The sequence below is a fragment of the Tachypleus tridentatus genome, chromosome 10, assembly GCF_004210375.1.
Source record: "Tachypleus tridentatus isolate NWPU-2018 chromosome 10, ASM421037v1, whole genome shotgun sequence".
Taxonomy (NCBI): domain Eukaryota; kingdom Metazoa; phylum Arthropoda; class Merostomata; order Xiphosura; family Limulidae; genus Tachypleus; species Tachypleus tridentatus.
The window spans coordinates 22,462,317-22,478,070 of record NC_134834.1 but is presented as its reverse complement, the minus strand read 5'-3'; the positions used below and the strand labels follow the sequence as shown (position 1 = coordinate 22,478,070).

General features: G+C 30.7%; 1 pseudogene across 1 annotated transcript in view; it reads right to left on the bottom strand.

Moving 5' to 3' along the window:
• Positions 1 to 673: 673 nt before the first annotated feature.
• The window catches only part of LOC143228309 (uncharacterized), a 34,946-nt pseudogene continuing 19,865 nt past the window's right edge, over positions 674 to 15,754 (bottom strand). Inside the window, exons 4-7 of the transcript XR_013015314.1 lie at positions 12,403 to 12,516; positions 1,641 to 3,571; positions 1,224 to 1,570; positions 674 to 1,026 (exon numbers count right to left, since the gene is read on the bottom strand). The product of XR_013015314.1 is annotated as an uncharacterized LOC143228309 (transcript). The remainder of the gene's footprint in view (positions 1,027 to 1,223; positions 1,571 to 1,640; positions 3,572 to 12,402; positions 12,517 to 15,754) is intronic.

Here is a 15,754-nt window from a genome sequence, read left to right as displayed (position 1 = left end):
CAAACACAAGTTTACATCCGAACAAAACAAAACAACAACAAACAAAAACTCATGAATTCTTAAACTACAAAATATATCCGTTTGTGACACTATGTTAACAACTGTTCACAGATAAAAGGAACCATGACTGACTCAGCTTACACATGCCTAAGTTTCTTTGCAAATAAAAAGCAATATTGTACCAAACCCTGAACAAATAACTTTATAGCTTTTTTCTCTACTTTTATTAAATACCCGACACTTCGTATCTTACACTTCCCCTCGATTGTCAATATATCTTTACAATACTATTTTCTATGGATAAAAATGACATTTGTGTTAACATGACAAGTGTTAGTTTCACACCATTTTCAAAAGCACTTGAAGGGATCTAATTGACGTATTAGAAATCTTCTAGACTGGTTCTCATGGACTATGTGTAAATTACAAACTTAAAGCATACATATGACAGTTCTCACCTGAAGTTGAAGCAACTATAAGTAACTTTGTCAACTTCTCTCACCACCGTTTCACTAATGAGCAAAAGTTACGACTAGATGACCATGCTGGAATCCATGAGTAAATCAAAAAACTAATCATACACATATCGTGATGTATAAGTGAGAGTTGATATACGTTTTTTTTACACATACTGACCACACTGCTCACCTCTGGACCATATTTACCAAGTCCCTCACTGTGTTTTGTAATTCTTCGAAAAGTGTGGAGCTGGACGCACTGTTATTACTGCTACACGTGCGCAACTGTTCTCCTGTCGTTCTAGCTTTGTTAACAATTCCCCAGCGAAATCTCCGTGTGGAGGAATACTTTCTGCATAGTTGCCACAAGAAGTTCGAAAAAGTTGCATTTTATCTGACAGTTGCATTACGTTTCCGCTGCTTAGAGATGTAGCTGTCTTCAGTAAGTGAATGCTATTTTCAAGTGCTGTAGAAATTTCCAATATAGTTTCTTTGCTGCTTATGCTATCACGTGTTTCTTCATCGGCCTGTGAGGATGGAGAGCCCCCAATACCTCCTCGGGGAAAACCTGGGGCTTGTTACTTGTTTTGATGGTCTGGTACCTGGAGGTAGGACAGCTCGAGATCCCTTTACTGGTGGTTTCAGTGGAACTGCTGGTTTGGGAATTGCTGGGGATAACTGTCCTCCCATTTCTTTATTTTGAGGGGAAGTTTTTTGGAAGATTCTGTTGATCTTCCTGGCTACTAAGTTCCTCTGTTTGTTCACCTATCAATGATGCTTGAGATAATGTTTTTGATGTAGTACTCTCTTTAACATAGGTTGGTGAGGCTTTCTGTACAGGTTCAGTTTCATGGTTACCACTTTTAAAAGTTTCATCTGCAACCTCCAAAGTCTGCATTCTTTCTATTTTGAGGGATTCGGGCCGACGTGCAACAACTTTTGGACTGTCGCTGCATGGACCATCAGCATTTAGCTCTGACTCTTGTTTGGAGCTCTCCTTCTCCCAGATCTTCTTCAAACTTGTTATACTTCCACAACTGTGTCTTCTTTCTTCCTCTTCTTCACATCTATCTGGTTGGCAGACTTCTACCAAATCTCTATCAGGAGGCTTGCTTTTGAGTTTTGATATAATTAAATTTTTTTGGCCAAGATCTCCACTGACACTTTTTTCTATATTATCTTGAGTCTTCTTTTTTGAGTCTATTGCTGGACACATAAAACTGTGACTGTGATTCACCAGTTGTTTTTTCCCTATTTGAGCTGGCTTCAAATATTGAGCTGATTCTCTTGGAAAGCTCATTTCCTTGTTGAAAGCCTAACTTAGAGCAATTTATAGATTCAGACTTTACAGGCAATTCCAGAGAAGGTGTGCCCTTTTTAGGAGACAGTGCAACAGCTGACTGCTCTTTTGATATTTCTGCAGAGCTTCCCACTTCTTCAGTGGTTTGAGAAGAAGCATCTCCCATCTCTACGGCTCTTCTTCTGGCTTTCATTTTGAGACTCTCGAAGAGTTCTGAGACTAGCTGAGCTGCTGGGTTCTTGGCGGTTTGATTATTATGTGATGCTTTGGCAACTGAAGAGGTTTTGACTTCAATCACAGTCTGTTGTTCAGAGCAAGATTCTACAGAATCTTTTACAAAATCAGGAGGAGGAGGAAAACCTTCTGGGCAAAGAGGTGGTGGAGGGGGAGATGCAATATTACGTGATGACTTTGGACTCCCTGACGGTACTTTGACCTTTCCTGGTGGAAGTGGGCTGTCTACACTAGCACTCCAAGTTAATGGAGTCACAGTATGTGCACTTTCTGATGGACTTTGATCAAAGATCCTCTCAGGTTTCCATCCTAACTGATCATCAATTGAACCACTTTTTACAAGTGGACTCTTTGGAGGACTTGGAGGTCTCTCTTTTGGCCTTTTAGTAAGTGTCCTTCGAAAGACATTAGAACTGAAAGGAGATGGGAATGCCTGGGGGTCAACATTTCTGGATTCTGAAATATTATTATTCCTGGAGTAACTACTACCAGAATAGTCTCGAAAACCAGTTTCACCACCAGCATTTGAAGTATTGTTAGTACCGACATCATGAATATTTCTTATTTCCTGGGGAATGCAAGGTGGTCCTTCAATTCTTCCTTCACGAGAGGATTTTCGATCCACCCTTTGGCTTCTAGGAAGCCTAGGAGATGGAACAGGCTTTGAACTAAGGTGTCTAGAGTCTGGAATAGATCCAGTTTCAAATGTGTCATTATTCTTGGAGTATGTGAGGTCTGACTTTTGCCTTTGCAGAAAGGCATGAGGTGAATGATGAACACCATCATATTCGTGCCTTTGCCGACTTCGGAGGAGGATATCTAGAAGAAAAGTGACTTCCAGTTTCTCCTTTATGAGTATTATTTATGTTGTTAAAATTCTGTTTCTGGGAAAGTTGATCTAAAGTAGCACTTTCCCATCCTATATCACTGAAAGCTTGTGGTTCACTTTCAACAACTGGCTCCGGATACTTAGCTCCAGTATGAAGACCATGCTCCCTTAGCGAATCTAAATATGCACCAATCCTTGCTCCCTTTGGAAGAGTGCCATATCGATTAATGGCTCGTTTCACATTTTGAACTTCTAGAGCTGCAACCTGTACCTTCTTGGGTTCTCTTGCTTTATTTGAAGAACTATTTTCTTTTGAATTATTATGTTGCTGAATATTAGGAGGATAGGTCCTTGCTTTTTTCAATTTTTGCTGAGAATGTTGCTGGTTTAGGGACATTGCTGGAACACTGGCAACTGAAGCTGCTGTGTGAGTGTCAGACTCCTCAGTATCAGGAGTTCGCTCTCTTAATTCACCATCGCCTACTTCATTGCTGTTCATCTCCTGAACTTTCCTGTTGTTAGTCTCAAAGGCTCTCTCACCACTGTTATTGAGAATATTTTTATTACTAGTTTCCTGTCCTCCGATTGTTCCATACATTTTGTCTTGATAGACACTATCTCGAAAAGTGCTGGTCCTCTTCGGTGGTATGGGTGCCTGCTTACTCCGAGGGCCATGTCTTCGAAGTTGAACCAAAGTAGATCTAGTGGAGATAATGGTCTGTTGTTTGGATGAACCTCCACTATGACAACCTAATAGAAAGAGGTGATTAACTAAAAATGAACAGTATAATGTACAGCCTTAAAAAGGTAATTACATTTTCTTAAATGTACCTTTCATTTTTTATCTTAGTGCCTAAGAGTATGTATGAACCTTATTAAAATTTAAAAAATAAATAACATTACCAGCCCATTTTTGTTCAGAGAAACAACAATGTAAGTTATGTGTTTCTGGAACTTAGTGGTTTCAGACTATTATCATTAGACATTTTCATGATTAAGTACACACATTCATGACAAAAAAACACTTTCAATTTTTTTCTAAAGCTTTCGTTAATTTTGACTCCCAATAGTTAAAAATATTTAGATGGCAGGAAACTTAAAACTAATAAAGTAATTATAGCTTCGTAGCAAGGCATTCTTTCTTTAGGCAGTATATTTTATTAACTTATAAAAACACCATTAAGCTTATCATGCTATGTAGGAACAAATTATTTTTCTGTAAAACACCTATTATATAATAAATCTAAAAAAAGTTTACACAATGAATGAAGCTTTTAACTTAGTATATATGAATAAAAACCCACTTAAGGTTTAAGGTATTACACCAACTCTTAATCTGGTCACTTTTACCACATTTAAAATTTTTATGTCTGTCATTCATACTAGAAAGAATATTTTTCAACATTACATACAAAATTCACACCAGCTATATAAAATAATTACTAAAAAACTTAAAAAATCAAATAATATTTTCTAGAATTCTACATACTTTATGAAATTTGCACCAGAATTTCTGTAAATGCTTACAGAAAATCTATTCTGTTACCTAGTTCTGTATTTCCAAAATGCTTAAGTATCTTTTTTTTTTTTTAAATTCCTTTCAAACACTCAGAAAATCAAATGAAATTAAAACTTAAAAGTATTTCAATTACTACAGTTCACACAAAATACACAGTAAGAAATGGAAATACAGAATCTTTAGTAATAAACCTTATCAATTATCAATAACTACAGTTCACACAAAATACACAGTAAGAAATGGAAATACAGAAACTTTAGTAATAAACCTTATCAAATATCAATAACTACAGTTCACACAAAATACACAGTAAGAAATGGAAATACAGAATCTTTAGTAATGAACCTTATCAATTATCAATAACTACAGTTCACACAAAATACACAGTAAGAAATGGAAATACAGAAACTTTAGTAATAAACCTTATCAATTACTACAGTTCACACAAATTACACAGTAAGAAATGGAAATACAGAAACTTTAGTAATAAACCTTATCAAATATCAATAACTACAGTTCACACAAAATACACAGTAAGAAATGGAAATACAGAAACTTTAGTAATAAACCTTATCAATTATCAATAACTACAGTTCACACAAAATACACAGTAAGAAATGGAAATACAGAAACTTTAGTAATAAACCTTATCAAATATCAATAACTACAGTTCACACAAAATACACAGTAAGAAATGGAAATACAGAAACTTTAGTAATAAACCTTATCAATTATCAATTACAATAGTTCACACAAAATACACAGTAAGAAATGGAAATACAGAATCTTTAGTAATGAACCTTATCAATTATCAATAACTACAGTTCACACAAAATACACAGTAAGAAATGGAAATACAGAAACTTTAGTAATAAACCTTATCAATTACTACAGTTCACACAAATTACACAGTAAGAAATGGAAATACAGAAACTTTAGTAATAAACCTTATCAATTATCAATTATCAATAACTACAGTTCACACAAATTACACAGTAAGAAATGGAAATACAGAAACTTTAGTAATAAACCTTATCAATTATCAATAACTACAGTTCACACAAATTACACAGTAAGAAATGGAAATACAGAAACTTTAGTAATAAACCTTATCAATTACTATAGTTCACACAAAATACGCAGTAAGAAATGGAAATACAGAAACTTTAGTAATAAACCTTATCAAATATCAATAACTACAGTTCACACAAAATACACAGTAAGAAATGGAAATACAGAAACTTTAGTAATAAACCTTATCAATTATCAATAACTACAGTTCACACAAAATACACAGTAAGAAATGGAAATACAGAAACTTTAGTAATAAACCTTATCAAATATCAATAACTACAGTTCACACAAAATACACAGTAAGAAATGGAAATACAGAAACTTTAGTAATAAACCTTATCAATTATCAATTACAATAGTTCACACAAAATACACAGTAAGAAATGGAAATACAGAATCTTTAGTAATGAACCTTATCAATTATCAATAACTACAGTTCACACAAAATACACAGTAAGAAATGGAAATACAGAAACTTTAGTAATAAACCTTATCAATTACTACAGTTCACACAAATTACACAGTAAGAAATGGAAATACAGAAACTTTAGTAATAAACCTTATCAATTATCAATTATCAATAACTACAGTTCACACAAATTACACAGTAAGAAATGGAAATACAGAAACTTTAGTAATAAACCTTATCAATTATCAATAACTACAGTTCACACAAATTACACAGTAAGAAATGGAAATACAGAAACTTTAGTAATAAACCTTATCAATTACTATAGTTCACACAAAATACTTGAGTAAGAAATGGAAATACAGAAACTTTAGTAATAAACCTTATCAAATATCAATAACTACAGTTCACACAAAATACACAGTAAGAAATGGAAATACAGAAACTTTAGTAATAAACCTTATCAATTATCAATAACTACAGTTCACACAAAATACACAGTAAGAAATGGAAATACAGAAACTTTAGTAATAAACCTTATCAAATATCAATAACTACAGTTCACACAAAATACACAGTAAGAAATGGAAATACAGAAACTTTAGTAATAAACCTTATCAAATATCAATAACTACAGTTCACACAAAATACACAGTAAGAAATGGAAATACAGAAACTTTAGTAATAAACCTTATCAATTATCAATAACTACAGTTCACACAAAATACACAGTAAGAAATGGAAATACAGAAACTTTAATAATAAACCTTATCAAATATCAATAACTACAGTTCACACAAAATACACAGTAAGAAATGGAAATACAGAATCTTTAGTAATGAACCTTATCAATTATCAATAACTACAGTTCACACAAAATACACAGTAAGAAATGGAAATACAGAAACTTTAGTAATAAACCTTATCAATTACTACAGTTCACACAAATTACACAGTAAGAAATGGAAATACAGAAACTTTAGTAATAAACCTTATCAAATATCAATAACTACAGTTCACACAAAATACACAGTAAGAAATGGAAATACAGAAACTCTAGTAATAAACCTTATCAAATATCAATAACTACAGTTCACACAAAATACACAGTAAGAAATGGAAATACAGAAACTTTAGTAATAAACCTTATCAATTATCAATAACTACAGTTCACACAAAATACACAGTAAGAAATGGAAATACAGAAACTTTAGTAATAAACCTTATCAAATATCAATAACTACAGTTCACACAAAATACAGAGTAAGAAATGGAAATACAGAATCTTTAGTAATGAACCTTATCAATTATCAATAACTACAGTTCACACAAAATACACAGTAAGAAATGGAAATACAGAAACTTTAGTAATAAACCTTATCAATTACTACAGTTCACACAAATTACACAGTAAGAAATGGAAATACAGAAACTTTAGTAATAAACCTTATCAATTATCAATAACTACAGTTCACACAAATTACACAGTAAGAAATGGAAATACAGAAACTTTAGTAATAAATCTTATCAATTATCAATAACTACAGTTCACACAAAATACACAGTAAGAAATGGAAATACAGAAACTTTAGTAATAAACCTTATCAATTATCAATAACTACAGTTCACACAAATTACACAGTAAGAAATGGAAATACAGAAACTTTAGTAATAAACCTTATCAATTACTATAGTTCACACAAAATACGCAGTAAGAAATGGAAATACAGAAACTTTAGTAATAAACCTTATCAAATATCAATAACTACAGTTCACACAAAATACACAGTAAGAAATGGAAATACAGAAACTTTAGTAATAAACCTTATCAATTATCAATTACAATAGTTCACACAAAATACACAGTAAGAAATGGAAATACAGAAACTTTAGTAATAAACCTTATCAATTATCAATTACAATAGTTCACACAAAATACACAGTAAGAAATGGAAATACAGAAACTTTAGTAATAAACCTTATCAATTACTACAGTTCACACAAATTACACAGTAAGAAATGGAAATACAGAAACTTTAGTAATAAACCTTATCAATTATCAATAACTACAGTTCACACAAATTACACAGTAAGAAATGGAAATACAGAAACTTTAGTAATAAACCTTATCAATTACTATAGTTCACACAAAATATGAGTAAGAAATGGAAATACAGAAACTTTAGTAATAAACCTTATCAAATATCAATAACTACAGTTCACACAAAATACACAGTAAGAAATGGAAATACAGAAACTTTAGTAATAAACCTTATCAAATATCAATAACTACAGTTCACACAAAATACAGAGTAAGAAATGGAAATACAGAAACTTTAGTAATAAACCTTATCAATTATCAATTACAATAGTTCACACAAAATACACAGTAAGAAATGGAAATACAGAATCTTTAGTAATGAACCTTATCAATTATCAATAACTACAGTTCACACAAAATACACAGTAAGAAATGGAAATACAGAAACTTTAGTAATAAACCTTATCAATTACTACAGTTCACACAAATTACACAGTAAGAAATGGAAATACAGAAACTTTAGTAATAAACCTTATCAATTATCAATAACTACAATTCACACAAATTACACAGTAAGAAATGGAAATACAGAAACTTTAGTAATAAATCTTATCAATTATCAATAACTACAGTTCACACAAAATACACAGTAAGAAATGGAAATACAGAAACTTTAGTAATAAACCTTATCAATTATCAATAACTACAGTTCACACAAATTACACAGTAAGAAATGGAAATACAGAAACTTTAGTAATAAACCTTATCAATTACTATAGTTCACACAAAATACATAGTAAGAAATGGAAATACAGAAACTTTAGTAATAAACCTTATCAAATATCAATAACTACAGTTCACACAAAATACACAGTAAGAAATGGAAATACAGAAACTTTAGTAATAAACCTTATCAATTACTATAGTTCACACAAAATACACAGTAAGAAATGGAAATACAGAAACTTTAGTAATAAACCTTATCAATTATCAATAACTACAGTTCACACAAATTACACAGTAAGAAATGGAAATACAGAAACTTTAGTAATAAACCTTATCAATTACTATAGTTCACACAAAATACGCAGTAAGAAATGGAAATACAGAAACTTTAGTAATAAACCTTATCAAATATCAATAACTACAGTTCACACAAAATACACAGTAAGAAATGGAAATACAGAAACTTTAGTAATAAACCTTATCAATTATCAATTACAATAGTTCACACAAAATACACAGTAAGAAATGGAAATACAGAAACTTTAGTAATAAACCTTATCAATTACTACAGTTCACACAAATTACACAGTAAGAAATGGAAATACAGAAACTTTAGTAATAAACCTTATCAATTATCAATAACTACAGTTCACACAAATTACACAGTAAGAAATGGAAATACAGAAACTTTAGTAATAAACCTTATCAATTACTATAGTTCACACAAAATACGCAGTAAGAAATGGAAATACAGAAACTTTAGTAATAAACCTTATCAAATATCAATAACTACAGTTCACACAAAATACACAGTAAGAAATGGAAATACAGAAACTTTAGTAATAAACCTTATCAAATATCAATAACTACAGTTCACACAAAATACACAGTAAGAAATGGAAATACAGAAACTTTAGTAATAAACCTTATCAATTATCAATAACTACAGTTCACACAAAATACACAGTAAGAAATGGAAATACAGAAACTTTAGTAATAAACCTTATCAAATATCAATAACTACAGTTCACACAAAATACACAGTAAGAAATGGAAATACAGAATCTTTAGTAATGAACCTTATCAATTATCAATAACTACAGTTCACACAAAATGCACAGTAAGAAATGGAAATACAGAAACTTTAGTAATAAACCTTATCAATTACTACAGTTCACACAAATTACACAGTAAGAAATGGAAATACAGAAACTTTAGTAATAAACCTTATCAAATATCAATAACTACAGTTCACACAAAATACACAGTAAGAAATGGAAATACAGAAACTCTAGTAATAAACCTTATCAAATATCAATAACTACAGTTCACACAAAATACACAGTAAGAAATGGAAATACAGAAACTTTAGTAATAAACCTTATCAATTATCAATAACTACAGTTCACACAAAATACACAGTAAGAAATGGAAATACAGAAACTTTAGTAATAAACCTTATCAAATATCAATAACTACAGTTCACACAAAATACAGAGTAAGAAATGGAAATACAGAATCTTTAGTAATGAACCTTATCAATTATCAATAACTACAGTTCACACAAAATACACAGTAAGAAATGGAAATACAGAAACTTTAGTAATAAACCTTATCAATTACTACAGTTCACACAAATTACACAGTAAGAAATGGAAATACAGAAACTTTAGTAATAAACCTTATCAATTATCAATAACTACAGTTCACACAAATTACACAGTAAGAAATGGAAATACAGAAACTTTAGTAATAAATCTTATCAATTATCAATAACTACAGTTCACACAAAATACACAGTAAGAAATGGAAATACAGAAACTTTAGTAATAAACCTTATCAATTATCAATAACTACAGTTCACACAAATTACACAGTAAGAAATGGAAATACAGAAACTTTAGTAATAAACCTTATCAATTACTATAGTTCACACAAAATACATGCAGTAAGAAATGGAAATACAGAAACTTTAGTAATAAACCTTATCAAATATCAATAACTACAGTTCACACAAAATACACAGTAAGAAATGGAAATACAGAAACTTTAGTAATAAACCTTATCAATTATCAATTACAATAGTTCACACAAAATACACAGTAAGAAATGGAAATACAGAAACTTTAGTAATAAACCTTATCAATTACTACAGTTCACACAAATTACACAGTAAGAAATGGAAATACAGAAACTTTAGTAATAAACCTTATCAATTATCAATAACTACAGTTCACACAAATTACACAGTAAGAAATGGAAATACAGAAACTTTAGTAATAAACCTTATCAATTACTATAGTTCACACAAAATACAGAGTAAGAAATGGAAATACAGAAACTTTAGTAATAAACCTTATCAAATATCAATAACTACAGTTCACACAAAATACACAGTAAGAAATGGAAATACAGAAACTTTAGTAATAAACCTTATCAAATATCAATAACTACAGTTCACACAAAATACACAGTAAGAAATGGAAATACAGAAACTTTAGTAATAAACCTTATCAATTATCAATTACAATAGTTCACACAAAATACACAGTAAGAAATGGAAATACAGAATCTTTAGTAATGAACCTTATCAATTATCAATAACTACAGTTCACACAAAATACACAGTAAGAAATGGAAATACAGAAACTTTAGTAATAAACCTTATCAATTACTACAGTTCACACAAATTACACAGTAAGAAATGGAAATACAGAAACTTTAGTAATAAACCTTATCAATTATCAATAACTACAGTTCACACAAATTACACAGTAAGAAATGGAAATACAGAAACTTTAGTAATAAATCTTATCAATTATCAATAACTACAGTTCACACAAAATACACAGTAAGAAATGGAAATACAGAAACTTTAGTAATAAACCTTATCAATTATCAATAACTACAGTTCACACAAATTACACAGTAAGAAATGGAAATACAGAAACTTTAGTAATAAACCTTATCAATTACTATAGTTCACACAAAATACATAGTAAGAAATGGAAATACAGAAACTTTAGTAATAAACCTTATCAAATATCAATAACTACAGTTCACACAAAATACACAGTAAGAAATGGAAATACAGAAACTTTAGTAATAAACCTTATCAAATATCAATAACTACAGTTCACACAAAATACACAGTAAGAAATGGAAATACAGAAACTTTAGTAATAAACCTTATCAAATATCAATAACTACAGTTCACACAAAATACACAGTAAGAAATGGAAATACAGAAACTTTAGTAATAAACCTTATCAAATATCAATAACTACAGTTCACACAAAATACACAGTAAGAAATGGAAATACAGAAACTTTAGTAATAAACCTTATCAAATATCAATAACTACAGTTCACACAAAATACACAGTAAGAAATGGAAATACAGAAACTTTAGTAATAAACCTTATCAAATATCAATAACTACAGTTCACACAAAATACACAGTAAGAAATGGAAATACAGAAACTTTAGTAATAAACCTTATCAAATATCAATAACTACAGTTCACACAAAATACACAGTAAGAAATGGAAATACAGAAACTTTAGTAATAAACCTTATCAAATATCAATAACTACAGTTCACACAAAATACACAGTAAGAAATGGAAATACAGAAACTTTAGTAATAAACCTTATGAAATACTCTGTAACTGGCTATGGCTTTAAACTAATCCGGGGAATTTGATTACAATTTTAAAATGACAACGAGAGACAAAAATTAATTTATTGCTGTATACTGAGAAGTACACTTCAGATCAAATACAGTCTCCTGAGTAATATTCTGAGCAGATACCTTGTTCAGTTACGGGATAATCTCCTTCTTCATCGTGCTGAAAAATATTGGGCGAACTCTCTCCGTAGGACCTGTACGGTGCAGGTGTTTGCCTCTCCAGCTGTTTCTCCACTTCTGTTAGTTGTTTATGTGAGTTGTAATAATGAAACCTAATTCTTAATTATGTTTTATATAACACAAAAACAAATTGAGTGTACAAGGTCATACTAAAGAACAACATTACCTAGTGGTGACACTAAGTAAGCAAGAAAACTCTGAATCATTTTAAGTCTAATGTTATAGTAATCCGTGATGACGAGAAAACCCATTTGTAGAGAAAATTATATATGTAAAAACGGCTCGTTTGGGTTGAGAAATTTTTTATGTAGAGGAGCGAACAACGTTTTGACCTTTGGTCATCGTCAGGTTCACAAAGAAAGAAAGAGGTAACTGACCGATAGCTGACCACAAGTTTGAAGACAGTTGTGTAAATGAATGTAGGAAAGTAGAGGGTGTGCTTAGATGTTGGATTATATTTATTAATATAGGTATGAAGGTGTTCCTTTGTGTTGGTTTATTTTGGGCTTGAGTTGTTGTATAAGTAAGACTTTTTTAATTTTGCATTTGTTTATGTTTGTTTCTTTGTTTAGTATTTGGGTGTTTTCTATGGTTATGTTGTATTTATTTGATTTGCAGTGTTCAAAAACACGTGAAGGCGACTTTTTGTGTTCTTTGAATCTGGTTTCCATTTTTCTACTTCTTTCTCCAATATAGAAGTCGTGGCAGTTATCACATTGCATTTTATAAATAATGTTGGTGTGGTGTTTGTCAGTGTAGGTTTTACACAGTATAAACTTTAGTTTTGTGCCTGGTTTTTGAATAAAGTTGGTATTAACTGGAATGCCATATTTTGTTATTAGTTTTTGCCAAAGGTTGGTTATTTGTCTGCTAATGTCAGGAATATATGGTATGCAGCAGTATACGGTTTCATGATTTTTTTAATTTGTGGGATATATTTACTTTTGTTAGTTGATTTTGCTTTTTGTATAGGTGTGTGCGTATAATGTTTTCTACGGTTTGTGGAGGAAACTTATTGATGTTGATGAAGTATTGTTTTATTTTGTCTAATTCATCGTTAATTTCATCTGGTGAGCATAGTTCTTTCTCTACCCATACCAGCCACTTTTACATCTTTATGTATATGTGTGTGTGTATATATATAACCTAATGTTAAAGTGTCCAACACATAAGAGATGCTGTGGTTTCGTGAATTTTTTAATTCGTGGGATATATTTACTTTTGTTAGTTGATTTTGCTTTTTGTCTAGGTGTGTGTGTATAATGTTTTCTTTCTCTACCCATACCAGCCACTTTTACATCTGTATGTATGTGTGTGTGTATATATATAACCTAATGTTAAAGTGTCCAACACATAAGGGATGCTGTGGATTATACTTCACTTCAAAATATTTTAAATTACAAGGTTAATGGTGTACAGTATCAATTTATTCCTCGTATATTTCACATACATAGTGCCTTAAGTTTTACAGAAAAAAGGTTAAATTCGATGTCAGGAGGTCATGTAAGGTTCACATTCAAACTCAAAGACATTAACATCATCAAAGAAAGTAAACATTTTCTACCTCTGTTTACTGTAAAATGACTTTTCTAGACCTTTTTATATATTTTAACAGTTTTACCTGCAATGTCTTCAAATGCTCTAATTACTTGATTTTACTTTTGCACAAACACTTGTAAAACAATGGCTATCCACTGTCATAAACCTACACTAGTGTACAGAAGTGAGTACACTGTCATAAACTTATAGTAGTGTACAAAAGCTGGTACACTGTCATAAACTTATAGTAGTGTACAGAAGTTAGCAGACTATCATAAAACTATAGTAGTGTACAGAAGTTGGTACACTGTTATAAACAAAAAGTAGTGTAAAAAAGTTGGTATACTATCATAAACATATCGTAGTGTACAGAAGTTGGTATACTGTCATAAAAATAGAGTAGTGTACAGAAGTTGGTATACTATCATAAACCTATAGTAGTGTACAGAAGTTGGTACACTGTCATAAACCTATAGTAGTGTACAGAAGTTGGTACACTATCATAAACATATAGTAGTGTAGAGAAGTTGGTACACTATCATAAACATATAGTACAGTACAGAAGTTGGTATACTATCATAAACCTAGAGTAGTGTACAGAAGTTGGTATACTATCATAAACCTATAGTACTGTACAGAAGTTCATATACTATCATAAACCTACAGTAGTGTACAGAAGTTGGTATACTATCATAAACCTGTAGTAGGGTACAGACGTTGGTATGCTATTATAAACCTATAGTAGTGTACAGAAATTGGTATAATATCATAAACCTATAGTAGTGGACAGAAGTTGGAATACAGTCATAAACCTACAGTAGTGTACAGAAGTTGGAACACTGTCATAAACATATCGTAGTGTACAGAAGTTGGTATACTATCATAAACATATCGTAGTGTACAGAAGTTGGTATACTATCATAAACATATCGTAGTGTACAGAAGTTGGTATACTATCATAAACGTATAGTAGTGTACAGAAGTTGGTAAACTATCATAAACTTTTGTATTGTACAGAAGTTGGTATACTATCATAAACCTATAGTAGTAAACAGAAGTTGGTATACTATAATAAAGTTATAGTAGTGTACAGAAGTTGGTACACTGTCATAAACCTATGGTTGTTTACAGAAGTTGGTACACTGTCATAAACATAAAATCGTGCACAGAAATTGGTATACTGTCATAAACCTGTAGTAGTGTACAGAAGTTGTTATACTGTTATAAACCTATAGTAGTGTACAGAAGTTGGTATACTGTCATAAACATATAGTAGTGTACAGAAGTTGGTATACTGTCATAAACATATAGTAGTGTACAGAAGTTGGTATACTGTCATAAACATATAGTAGTGTACAGAAGTTGGTATACAATCATAAACCTATAGTAGTGTACAAAAGTTGGTACACTGTCATAAACAAAGAGTTGTGCACAAAAGTTGGTATACTGTCATAAACATATAGTAGTGTACAGAAGTTGGTATACTGTCATAAACATATAGTAGTGTACAGAAGTTGGTATACTGTCATAAACATATAGTAGTGTACAGAAGTTGGTATACAATCATAAACCTATTGTAGTGTACAGAAGTTGGTACACTGTCATAAACATATAGTAGTGTACAGAAGTTGGTACACTGTCATAAACCTATAGTAGTGTACAGAAGTTGGTATTCTGTCATAAACCTATAGTAGTGTACAGAAGTTGGTATACTGACATAAAGATATAGTAGTCTACAGAACTTGGTACACTGTCA